Genomic DNA, 13,121 nt, shown 5'->3' on the forward strand with positions numbered 1-13,121 from the left:
CACTGCACACGCAAATTACTTAATTATTTTTAAGTTTTTCTATTTCTTGTGGGAGTATTTTGTTTTTTTGGTTTTTTTGTTTTGCTTTGTTTTTTTTTTTTTTTTTTTTTTTTTTTTTTTTTTTTTTTTTTTTTTTTTTTTTTTTTGGTTTTTTTGGAGGCAGCGAATTCCAGAGCTCTATTGGGTAGGACAGGGGGCCACATTTCTGCCTGCTCACCACCAAACATTAAAAAACCTGTTATTGTGCTGAGATCCCTGGTGATCTCCTTCATGACCTCCACTGGAGTTTGAAGAGAGTATATTGTGGGTGTATTTTGTATTTTGTATTTTTGTTGTTGTTGCTGCTGCTTCTAGGATTGCCTGGGACTGCAGGTGTGAGTCTCCGTGCCTGAGCTACTTGATGAGACTGAGCTCTTTAAGGAGTAGAGAGGGACACTCCAAACACTTCATTGATAGTCATTCAAATGTGAAGGAATTGTGAAGCAAAAATAAATTACACTGTTGAATTATTTTAAATTGCATAAATTGTTATACAAAATTATATTTAAAATTATACTATTACATATTAATTCTATCTTACACTCTATACAAATAATCACTAAAAATATTGCATGTTAGGTCAAACTAGTATGCTAAAAACCAGTTAAGAGAAAGTTAAGTAATACCACTATGAATGTGTCCAGTCTACTATGATCTCAAGAAAGGAAGTTAAATGATAATTATAATAATTATGCTCCAACCAAAAGAAGGAAGAAATCCAGGATAAATTAATACCAGATGAAAAAGGTTTAAAGAATGCAAAAGGTCTTAGAAATATAATCAAAATGTATCAAATATCATTGAAATGAATTCATCTTTTACAATGAAGATATTTTACTCTGAAATATAAAGTAGTACACGACATGAAAGCTGCAAATGTTTGTCATTGAATCCAAAACATTACAAAGAGCCCATAAATGAATCCCTTCTGAGTTATTTCTGTTGTACGGAGTACCTAGTCTAGGCAATGCTGATCTTCACAGAACATTAATCAGATAGAATTGATGATGAAATGATTTGGGCAGGGCAATAAATTCGTGGCTTTGAAAACTTGTCCAAAAGTACTGATGTATACATTAAAAGTTACTACACATAAACTGAGCTTCAACACACTGAGATATTTAAGAAAGGTGCATCAAATTTAAAGAGCATAATTTATGTCCCTGAATTCTGACTGAGATAAGAATTATGCCAGAAAATATGGATTATTTTTACCTAGATGATGGAGATTACAGATAAACTGGTAAAATGATAGGTGAGCTAATTAGTTTAGTTGAGTACACTACTTTAAGACATCATGTTATATTCTTTAACTGTATGAAATTCTTGTCAATTTATAAAAGGAAAGTTTTTAGCTCTAGCGGGAGAACTACACAAGTGATTACTAATTCTGTCATTAACAAACTGTCAGTTCATTGTTATTTCCACGCCTACCAGGTCTTCCATCCATGCCATTTGTGTTTAGCATTCATGTCACTCTTTCTCTACAAACATCAATAGAATCTCAATGGAGCATCTGTCCTTTGATTTATTACATATTTGATAGATTTATCCAAACTCTGACTTTTTAATATCACTTTCATACTTTTTATCATACCATAAAATCCCCACATGCACAGAGATACCTGTCTTGGTTATGTTCATTTTACTGTTTTTCTTTGGCAGCCCCTGTCTCCAGGACTTTCATAAAATCATTCATTTTTTTAAATTTTTTAATTCAATATTTACTTTATTTACATTTCAAATGTTGTCCCCTTTCCTGGTTTCCCCTCTTAAAACCTCCTATCCCCTACTCCTTTCTCTTGCTCACCAACTCACCCACACCTGCCTCCTGGCCCTGGCATTCCCATACACTGAGGCATAGAGCCTTCACAGGACCAAGGGCCTCTCCTCCCATTGATGACCTACTAGGCCATCCTCTGCTACTTATGCAGCTGGAGCCATGATTCCTACCATGTGTACTCTTTGATTGGTGATTTAGTCCCTGAGAGCTCTGGGGGTACTGGTTAGCTCATACTGTAGTTCCTTTTATGAGGCTGAAAACCCCTTCAACTCCTCACAACTCCTCAGATCCTTTCTCTAGCTCCTTCATTGGGGACTCTGTGCTCAGTGGTAGGCTGTGATGATCCACGTCTGTCAGGCACTGGTGGAGCCTCTTCGGAAACAGTATAAGAGGCTTCTGTCAGTAAGCACTTGATGGTATCCACAAAAGTGTCTGCATTTAGTGATTGTATATGGAATGGATCTCCAGGTGGATCAGTCTCTGGATGGTCATTTCTTCAGATATAAGACCATTCTTGATTGGTAGTAAGTATATTGCAAGGGATCAGTGAGTCAATATTGAAAGAGCAGATGTGTGCTATGTCCTCCCAGGGAACTTTCTAGCTACTTCTCAACATAAAACAGAAAATGATGGTTTGTCTTTAAAAACACAGACTCTAGAAACTTTTCTCTTTTTCAGTATTTATATACCTACTTTCAACCTAAAATAAGTGGGTTTTGTTGTTGTTTTTGCTGCTGGTAGTGGTGGTGGTGTTGGAGGTGGCAGAATATTTTTTTAACTCTTGTTTTGTTAAATTTGGATGGATGGATAGGTAATAGATAAGGATAGATAGATGATAGAGAGGCAGTCAGGCAGATAGATTGATTATGCATATGTAGGTGATAGGTAGATGAAAGATAGATGACCAGTAGATAGACAGACAGACAGGTAAACATAGTCATGTAAGTTACTAAGTAAAGTCTGAAGAAGATTTTTGTTACATAGCCAAGGCCTTATAAATGCTTACTACTAAAATTTTAAGCCTCTCATTGTCTATCTTTTGCAAACAGGTTCACATTTTACCCATAAAATTTCAGTTATTGTTTTATATTACCTATGCTATTAATGCTTTCCAGTGTAACTATTAACCACATACTTAAATAATTGAACAAACCTTGAAATAGTTATGTTAATACAGAAATGTATACTTTAATGCATTAGAAATATTGATGACTTTCTCCTAAAAATCATATCTACCATTATTAACATGAAATACAGTGGCAGACCCTCTATGTCTGAGGCTTCCATGTTATCTCTTTTCTATAGTAAATATATGAATTTGGTTTGTGCTGTGTCTTGGGATTTACCAGGGTTAATAGCCATTAGATTTTATTTTATAACCTTCTACAATTGAATAGCTCTTGTAATTCTCTAATTTGATTTACTTAAATGTAAAACAGATGAGATTGGGCTAGTTCAGTGTGATAGAGCCACAGAAGGTCTTCACATTTTTATGCTGGTCCTATTTCTTTTGAGCCATTGCTCTCTTACACGTATTTTTTTTTTTTTTATTTTAAGTATGTTACAGAAAAGAACATCTATACTGCACTATACTTTAATTTATCTTCAAATTTTTAATGTTTCCAAGGAAATTCTTTTGGGGTGGGGGAGGGTTCAAGACAGGGTCTCTCTGTATAGCCCTGGCTGTCCTGAAACTCACTTTGTAGACCAGGCAGGACTTGAACTCAGAAATCCACCTGCCTCTGCCTCCTGAGTGCTGGGATTAAAGGCATGTGCCACCATGCCTGGCTAGGAAATATTTTTTTTTAATTAACTCTTTTAATTCATTTGTCCAGGAAACAATTCTCACTGCATGTCAACAATGAGAACAGTACATCAAGGAAATAAACTGATAATATCTCCCTGATCTATTCAAAAGAACCCTGTGATCTGTTCAGTGGTTGATTTTGAGCATCTACCTCTGCATATGTCAGGTTCTGGAAAAGTCTTTTAGGAGACAGCTATATCAGGCTCCTGTCAACATGAAATTCTTGGCATCCACAATAGTGTCTTCATTTGGTGACAGCATATGGGATGGATCCCCAGGTGTGGCAGTCTCAGGATGGGCTTTACTTCGGTCTCTGATCCACACTTTGTCTTTGTAATTGACCCCCCTTCTAAGAAGGACTGAAAAACCCACACTGTGGTCTTCTTTCTTCTTGAGTTTCATATGGTCTATGAATTGTATGAACTGAATTGTATACAATTCATATGAATTGTGTCTTGTGTATTCCGAGCTTTTGGGCTAACATCCACTTATCAGTGAGTGCATATCATGTGTGTTCTTTTGTGATTGGATTATCTCACAAAGCATGCTATTTTCTAATTGCATTCATTTGCTTGCGATTTTCATGAAGTCATTGTTTTTAATAGCTGTGTAGTACTCCATTGTGTAAGTGTACCATATTTTCAGTATCCATTCTTCTGTTGATCAACATCTGGGTTCTTTTCAGCTTCTGGCTGTTATAAACAAGGCTGCTATGAACATAGTGGAGCATGTGTCCTTGTTGTATGTTGGAGAATCTTTTGTGTATATGCCCAGGAGTGGTATAGCTGGGTCCTCAGGTATTATTATGTCCAATTTTCTGAGGAAATGCTAGACTGATTTCCAGAGTGTTGTACTAGCTTGCAATCTCACCAGCAATGGAGGAGTATTACTCTTTCTCCACATTCTCACCAGAATCTGCTGTTACATGAGGTTTTGATTTTAGCCATTATATTTGGTGTGAGGTGGAATCTCAGGGTAGTTTTGATTTGAATTCCTCTGATGAGTAAGGATGTTGAACATTTTTAAAGGTGTTTCTTGACCATTCGTGTTTCCTCAATTGAGAAATCTTTGTTTAGCTCTGTTTCCCATTTTTAAAATAGGCTTATTTGATTGTTTTTTCAAGTTTTTTATTTTTCATTTCTTTATATATAATTCAAATGTTTTCCCCTTTCCTGGTCTCCTCTTCAATAAGCCCCTATTCCATTCCCCCTCTCCCTGTCTCTATGAGGGTGCTTCCCAGCCACCGACCCACTCCTGTCTTCCTGTACTGGCATTCCCCTATACTGGGGAATCAAACATCGTCAGGCCCAAGGGTTTTTGCTCACTGATGTCTAACAAGGCCATCCTCTGCCACACATGTGGCCAGCATCATGGGTCCCACCATGTGTATTCTTTGGTTGGTGGTCCAATACACGAGAACTGCAGAGGTTTAACCTGTTCACTGTTTTGGTCCCTCCACGGGGATGCAATCCCCCTCAGCTCCTCAAATAGGGGAAACCCATACTCAGTCCAATGGTTGGCTGTGAGCATCAGCCTCTGAAAATGTCAGATTCTGGGAGACAGCCATAACAGGCTTCCATCAGCAAGCACTTCCCAGCATCTACTATAGAGCCCAGGTTTGTTGGCTGTATATGGGATGGATTCCCAGATGGGGCAGTCGCTGGATGGCCTTTTCTTCAGTCTCTGCTCCACACTTTATCTCCATATTTTGTGAGTATTTTGTTTAAGGTATCAATATGTTTTCTTTTGTCATAGCTAGTAGCAGAGGATTTATTAGAAATGGTACCAAACCTTCTTATTTGTCCAAATTCAATATATCATATATTTCTATTTTGGTTAATATTGTTTACACTATAGGATATTGTATAAATGGCATACAAATTTGTGCAGATTTATTAGACACAATTACTCTCATGAATTTTAAAGTACAGGCCACTATGTAGATGCTGAAATAAATCATACATGAATATAAGTATGTTATGTTTAATATATATATATATATATATATATATATGCCACTTAATAATTGGCATACTTTATGAGAAGTGTACTTATCTGTGACATTATTGCCATGTAAGAACTTGGTAGGATAGCCACTGCATTTAAGGTTTAGTCCTCCTACGCTACATGTTACTGTAGTTGAGACTATTAGCTATTGTGACAAAATAGGACCGGTGTAAGCAAATGCATGGAAATATAGAAGATGTGTGGGATAAGTGTCAAAACAGGATAACAATGGTGCCCTAAATAGGTCAGTGACTCTGAATGTTCCTTAAGAAGCTTCAAGTTGCCTGCAACTGGTGCTGTGTTAGTTAATGAGCAAAGTCTGTGTCATTAATATATATTGAAGACAATAAACATTTTTTGGCTACTTTAAAATTATTTTTGAAATTGTTTTAATGGAATTATTCTTAGCTTTTTAACTACAGCTTAGAGTAGAATTTTCATTGTTTTACTATATACAGTCCTTTTCATTTCATAGACTTTTACTTCTCAATGTTTTTATTCTTTAAGAATTTCACAGATGTATGCAATTCATTTTGATAACATAAACTACCAATTTCTCTATCCAACCACTCTGGATCACCACATACCTTGCCTCTTAACATGATATACTTTTTTAACCTCCTGACTCCAATTAGCAAATTTTAGCTTGAAGGAAACAAAGTGTGTAGCCATAGGAAAATACTTTGTATATTTATTTTATTATACATTGTTGTTCTAAATTTAGCCATCTTACCCTTTAAGGTAGGAGTCTGTCTTCCGTATCTGCTCATGGACAACAGGGTTGTTAACCATATATAGGTAAATACGGTGTGTATTTTTGTATGTGTGTATGTGTGAGCATGTGTGTGTGTGTGTGTGTGTGTGTGTGTGTGTGTGTGTAGAAGGAGGAGGGTTACACTCTAAAATAACCATATCAAAGCACTTATAGTGGTCAGTAATATGGTTTTATCCAATATATAAAATCCATTGAATACTATATGTTTAAATAATTGGGGTAATTACAATGTTGGCATCAGTATTACCATAGACATATGACATAAACAATGAATCTCTTACACAACATGAGCACTTTGAGCTTTATATCAACCTTAATGGAATTATCAAGTGTGTATGAAGTACTTGCTAACCTAAATATGTCTTTATATCTGGTATTAAGCACATAATCAAACACCACTGATTGAACAATGTGACATTACCTATCCCTGATCACTTTCAATAATATGTTTAAGATTGAGGGTGTCTGAGGAGTGATATCCATCTTTATTTTGCATAGATATTTGCATTTCTTCTAGACTATTTCAATGTTACTGAACAGTCCTGTTGTCTATGTCACTAACATCCAATGCTCTAGCAAGCATCAACTATTGTCAAAACTGTAGTCAGTTGATGATGTTTACCAAGCAAATAGATGAAGCAGTAAGAGTAGTATTAAATGAAATAAACATTTTCAACCAATGGACAAATATAATAATTTTATACTAAATATTTTAATTTATTCTCATAGCATGACTCAGATTTTAGCAGAGATATGCTATTTGAAGGTGCTGACCCTTGAGAGAATTCCTTCACAGTTCTTTGCTTGTGTTCATGTCTAGAGTTGATATACTCTTGGTTTGTTTGTTAAATTTTTTCCTGTTGACACCTCTATACTACCACTATCCACTATTTCATTGTGGTGGTTGAGTGGAGTGGCAACATAAGACAAGTAGAAGCATTGCTACAATGGTACACATTTAATGTGTATCTAAGCTACTCACAAAATATTGGGCCTGAATTAAAATGTAAACTATCTCTTTGAACATAACAATAAAGTGCAAAGGAATTGTAATTTGGTTCATCTTAATTTCAAGATAAATACAGTTACATTTGTATGTAAAATGAATAGTTATTTAGTTTATGTTCTTTACAGAAATTTCCTGAATGAAAGTATTCGAAAAAAGAATCAAAGATGGCGGCTTATCTACACTGTTCTCTACCCAACTGCCCTGTATTGAATGGGAATGTCCTCCATAGTTTGTGATACTTGAATGCTTGGTTCCCAGTAGGTGGCACTGTACAAGGAGGTTTAACTATTACAGTCTTCCTTGGTTCCAGTTTACACTCTTTCCTTCATTCTGTGCTTTAGGATGTAAGCTTTCATTTTCTATTCCTGCTGTTATGCCTATCAGTTGCGATTCTGCCTCCCCACTCTGATGGACTCTCCTATATCTAGACGAGTAAATCAAAATAAACTCTTTTACAAGTTGTCATAGTCAAAGTAGTTTATCACAGTAACATAAATGTAATGAATACACCATCCGAGATGATGCAATGAAACAAACCTGACTGCAATCCTTTGTCATTTTTTTTAAAAATAATTTTACTTCTACAGAGTCTGATGGATCTAAGGCAAGCTGAGGCTGGTCTTCAACTCCTGATTCTCAACTATGCATCTCCCAGGGGTTAGAATTTCAAAGTATGCATCACTATGCCCAGTTCCTGCAGTGAAGACAACTAAACTCAGATTGATATATATGTAGGAGCAGGATTTGTGAACTGTGTTACATCATTATTTTTATAAGTTTATATTTAAATCCAGGGAAATGTTATAACTTAGATTTAGGGTTAAGGTTTTCCACCTGAGTTAGGTTTTTATAACTTGATTTGTATTGAAACTTGAAAGGAGTATAGAAAAGAAATTACTCCATTAATACTGACTGCATATGATTAGGTAAGAACATTTATAAATATGAAATATATTTAGAGCTGAGAAGATGGTTCAGTTAAAAACTACTTAGCATTCAACATGAGAACCTAAGATGAATCACCAGAACGCACAGAATCAATAGGTTCACAAAACCTAGACAGATCGTTCTGTGATTCACAGCACTTCCTGTTTTTTCCAGAAGACTTGGGTTCAATTCCCAGCATCTAAAGGGATGCTCATAACAAGTTCCAGGTGATCCAACATCTTATTCTGGCCTCCTTGGTCAATAGGCATACACATGGTACTAATAAAGGCAGGTAGGATATTAATGCACATAAATAAAGAAGACCAGCAGTCTCAACTAACCCATACCTCAGGGGGCTCCCAGAGACTGAGCCACCAATGAGGAACATACATGGGCTAGTCTGAGGCCCCTGGCACACATGTCGCAGAGGTCTACGTGGTCGGACCTCAGTGGAAGATACACTTAATCGTGGAGTGCCATGGGTCCCAGGAAAGGGAAGGTCTGCAACGCACTCTCAGAGACAAAGAGGAAGAAGAATGGGATGAGGAACTGTGGGAAGGAATACTGAAGGAGGGCCAATGACCAGAATGTAAATAAATAAAGTTATTTAAATTAAAAAAAAACTTAAACAAACAAATGAACAAATCCAAACCTATAATCCCAGCCTTTGAGAGCCAGATACAATGAAGACATTTGAGCTCAGTTTTTTGTCAGTTTAAGTGAATATGTGAATGGCAAATTCTGTAAGGAAACCTATCCAAAAAGAAGGTGGAGAGTCACATTGACCACATACATGTACATGCAACTACACACACACCCATAATCATCAGTACACACATATACCATGCACATGCAAAATTAGGTAAAGATAAGAATAGTCATAACATGCTAGCTTTTTTCACGTGTCAGATACAGCATGTGCTAGCAGACTGTTTTAAAGCTATAAGTTATGACTATTCATTTTCAATTATATTATACTTACTTTAATCTAAAATAGAAATCCATTTCTGTATCTCTCATTCATTTAGTGTTAACAATAATTTTCACATCTACATAAGCTTTATACATATAGCAAAAAAATATTGAAAATTGATGAGACTGGACTGTAAACAGGTTAGTGATGAAAAATTTTGCTTTTCCAATAATTTAATGTAAGATTGAAAAATATTATTGCCCTTTAAAGCAACATCAGACATTTTTCTTCTCTTTAAATCTTTCAAGGGTATGAATTTATTTCATATCTAAGATGCCACACTTCATAATCAAATTTAGAGTTCAAAGCATATGAAAAAGACACAAAGAAATAAAATTCATAAAGTTTCTACTTGAAGGTAGATTCATTGGGACTAATTGTGAAATGAAAGATGGTTTACTTAATAACAAACACTCAAATCTATCTGAACTTTAAAGCATAAGGTTTATATATCTGCATAGCCCTGCATAAGAGTTACTTCTGAAAGCATAATTCAGAGAAATTGTGAAAACAGTATCTATAATTCTCTTCCACGTGGCACTATGGTTGTTCATGCTCAATAAATATTTGTTGACAATATTTCTGGAATGACATAATATTTTTGTATTCAGTTGGGCAATTAGCCTGCTGTTCTCCATGTACAAATAAATGTTCTCAATGAAGTAGCAAGGTTGACAGGCTTATTGTTTAGAAATGATTTCGGACTGCTCTATAGCCAAAAAAGCTAGTCAACAATTTTTACAATAAAAACTAATTGATATGTAATAATTTTCTTATTTATGCTTATATGCTGCAACAAATAATAAAACTGTTTTCAAAATTTAATAAGAAAAATGTCTTTTCTAACCTCTTAGTATTAAGATTTTTCTTTCAAATTGATTTGTGTAAGTATATTTAAGAGTTAACTCTATCAGAACAGTTTGAGGGCAGAAATCACTTGTATTATCAAGGCAGTATGTCTTTCTCCTTTGTAATGGTAATTGCTCAATTTTGCTGTAATGTCAAAAGTGCTTTCTGGATTAACAATTCTGAAAGCATCAGTGGTAACCAAAACATTTTATGATTTGTTTTGTCATCCCTTGTAGAAATATTTCAACACTTTCATTCTGGTAAGTGAAAACTGACAGGTCGTGAGCTCCAGAGCTTAGCATAAAGAGTGCATCTTTATTAGGGAGTGTATACCATAATTCCACCCTCATATTTCCTCCCCTGAATTCATCTCCTGAGTGGAAATGCTTGTTGAATACTTAATTGTGTTGTCTTCATCCTAAGTATTATGTAAATATGAAGACTACTTTCTCTCTTCTCTAAAATTAAAATAAGGGGATGAAGTAATTAAATTTGTAAATGTTTTAATAGCCTTGGAAGCATATAAACAGTAAGAGTGAATTACGTCAATGGTGATAAAAATGCCTAATTTTCAAAATCTCTTTCACAAACTCTGATTTCACATTCTTTACTGTTGAATTCTTCAAACTGTAGTTACATAACCACACACAGCTAACACAGGTAAACAAATTTAAATTCTATAATGCCTATTTGTTGTTTCAATTTTCCTTTTTTTTTCCTTTTTACTTATAAAATAAAGCTGTGTGTGTTTCTGCGTATGCACAAACACTCCGGACTGGGTTCATACTGAAGGGTTTAAACATCCTGAAAGAGAATAGGCTGTGAAAGGAAAATGAATGCCCTGTCGATTCACTGATCAGAGCTCCCTCATTTTAATAATCGGACTTGCTTAAGTACAAGGAAAAATTCCCAGCCTGCCCTTGAGTCCCTTTGAAGCTGCAGTGGTGGTCCGAGGATCTAGGCATCTAGGCGGTCCAACGATAGTGGGCGGTCCAAGGATCGTAGGAGGTCCGAGCGATAGTGGGCGGGTTGACGTAGGTGGGTCCAAGGATCGAAGCGGACCAACGACGCTGCATTCTGGGAGATCTGGGGAGGTCTTCTCAGTAGCAATTCTGTGCGCCTGTAGCAGGCACAATATAATGTTTAGAGGGAGAGTGATTAGTGGAGGTGGGAGACCCCAACAAAGCTGTATTATGAAATGTGTCCAGATAATCATATTCTGTTACTTACCTACTACTTCAGAATTCTAAGTTTTAGATATAAACTGGTTCTGGATAACACTTTTGTGGTTTGTTTCTTGTGATTGTGTGTACTGAACCAAGAGCCTTGGACATTCTCAGCTGAAGTTATGTTATGCTTTCCCACTGACCTACACTATTAGAATTTTTTATACTTTCAGTTTGAGTTAAGCCTCACTAATTTCCTTAGCATTGCCTTGAACTCCCTCTGTAGACTATACGGTCTAAAACTTGTAATCCTCTGTCCTAGCTATCAAAGTATTTATAATTTCAGGCCTGAGTCATGATAAACACAACAAACATGATAATATTGTCAAATTCCAGTTTCTGGGAAATGCAGCTTCTCCCTAAGAAATAGGGTGGATGATACTTAAAATGTTTAGAAAGAATAAATGACAATTTTTATCAGTGTCTGAATTACAAAAGAACAAAATGTCTATTTTATAAGACTTACATTCTTATTTAAGGTATGTATGTCTTTAATCTGTGTCCTGAGTAAGATAATAATAGACTAATTGAATGTGGTAGGAACACTAAGGTTGGGATCATGAAATAAGGGTACCTAAAAGCCTTGAGAGGTATGGTCATTAATACTGATTGACAACTTGGCAGGTTCTAGAATCATCCATGAGCAAAGCCTCTGGTCATGTCTTCAAGAACGTTTTTGGACTAAATTTCTTGAGGAGGGAAGACTTATCCTGAAACTATATGCTACAATTTCATGGGCTGACTGGATGAATATGAAAGAAAATATAAGGTAAGCGCTGATATTTGTCCCCCTGTACCTCCTGACTATGGATAACATGTGACCAGATTCATCATTCCTGACTAACATGCCTTCCATACCAAAATGCCATGAAAAACAATAGGAATAATGAAAGTCAAACTGAGACTTTTCTTCTTTAATAAAGTTTTTTCTAGTATTTTATAAAAGATTTTATAGAAAAATAGCTAATATAAGTGGTCAGTGGTGGTACAAGACTCTGTTCAAAAGTCGAATAGATTGATTTTCACTGAAACTTATTTTTAAAAAGTTCTGGAACAAGCAATAATGTATTTATAGTTTTCAGGTTTCATAACAACAGGTTTAAAGTTAATTGTTTATGGCTATGCAATAATGGCTATTTTGTACAGATATTGTAGCTATATGTAAAGGTTATATTAGGTAGCTATACATTATGTTAAATACTAAGAGAGGTTATTGATATGTAGGTGATTTTCTGTCCTGAGGTCTCTATCATTCTGAGATGAACTTGAATAATTAGTATTTAAGAATATAAATAACCAAAGCAGATTCCCATTGCTACCTAGATGTCAAGATCACATGTCAAGCTTCAAGGACTGGGAGTGGCAGTATCTTAGTGACTCATTTTAGTGTACTTCTGGATAGATGTTTTTGGTATCTTCTGGATAGATAAGTCTTTCAACTCATTAAGAGAGGCAAATGTGATTGTTTCCGAGTCCTGCCTGAGAAATCAAAGGTAGGGTCTAAAGCTGACCACGAGGAAGGGGTTCATCCACATGGCCTCCAAGACTTCTTGAAACATTGTTACCTTAAGAGTTAAAACACAGCTGGGCATGGGCTTGGTGGCTCATGCCTTTGATCCCAGGAGTCAGGGAGGCAGAGGCAGAGGCAGAGGCAGAGGCAGAGGCAGAGGCAGAGGCAGAGGCAGAGGCAGAGGCAGAGGCAGAGGCAGAGGCAGAGGCAGAGGCA

The sequence above is a fragment of the Mus pahari genome, chromosome 10, assembly GCF_900095145.1.
Source record: "Mus pahari chromosome 10, PAHARI_EIJ_v1.1, whole genome shotgun sequence".
Classification (NCBI taxonomy): domain Eukaryota; kingdom Metazoa; phylum Chordata; class Mammalia; order Rodentia; family Muridae; genus Mus; species Mus pahari.